Source organism: Tarenaya hassleriana, unplaced genomic scaffold (assembly GCF_000463585.1).
Source record: "Tarenaya hassleriana unplaced genomic scaffold, ASM46358v1 Cleome4471, whole genome shotgun sequence".
Classification (NCBI taxonomy): domain Eukaryota; kingdom Viridiplantae; phylum Streptophyta; class Magnoliopsida; order Brassicales; family Cleomaceae; genus Tarenaya; species Tarenaya hassleriana.
Genome location: NW_010967197.1, coordinates 1 through 690, shown reverse-complemented (window position 1 = coordinate 690; position 690 = coordinate 1). Strand labels below are relative to the sequence as shown.

The 690-nt window shown below is 40.6% G+C and overlaps 1 long non-coding RNA gene across 1 annotated transcript; it reads left to right on the top strand.

Annotated features, from left to right (window-relative positions):
- On the top strand, window positions 1–554 carry LOC104825356. Its single transcript, XR_773610.1, has 2 exons — window positions 1–89; window positions 169–554. It is a non-coding gene; the product is annotated as an uncharacterized LOC104825356 (long non-coding RNA).
- The last annotated feature ends 136 nt before the right edge of the window (window positions 555–690 follow it).

Genomic DNA, 690 nt, shown 5'->3' with positions numbered 1-690 from the left:
GTTGCAACAGTTGCGATAAACAACGCCACCAACGCAGCTTTGCTCGCTGTCCGGATGTTGGGAATTTCCGATTCTGACCTTATCTCCAGGTTCTCTCTCTCTCTCTCTCCCTCCCTCTCTCCCATATATTCCGACCAGACAAATGTCTTATGATGATTGTTTCTTCAGGATGAGTCAGTACCAAGAAGACATGAGATCAGAGAACATGGTTAAAGGCGAGAGGCTTGAAACTGAAGGCTGGGAATCATACTTGAACCATTGAATTTTCCGGTTCGTTTTCTCGCCGGAAAATGTTCATTCTCTCTTACAAGTCAGAAATCGGGTTTTTCCCTGTTAAGAAGACTCGGAACGATCCTTGAATTCGTTTTTGCAGCCAGGAAAGTTCTCAAAGAGTGACCAACATAAACCAATGATTGTACCAATAGTTCTTGTACCAATGATTGTACCAATAGTTCTTTTTTTCCGGTTAAGTTCCCTGGATTGTCTTCCGGTTTAACTTTCGAATTTCAAATGGATATTTGATTAATTGAGAATAAATATGTATTGTTTACTTATGATAATGGTGTGCTTTGTTATGCACTTTAGAAGTATTGAGTTTAGCTTTAGGGTTTAGGCTCAATTCCCATGAAAATTGGCTAAATCGTTTTCTGACAAACCGGCCAATACTGTCGGTCGGATTGAGCTTGCTGA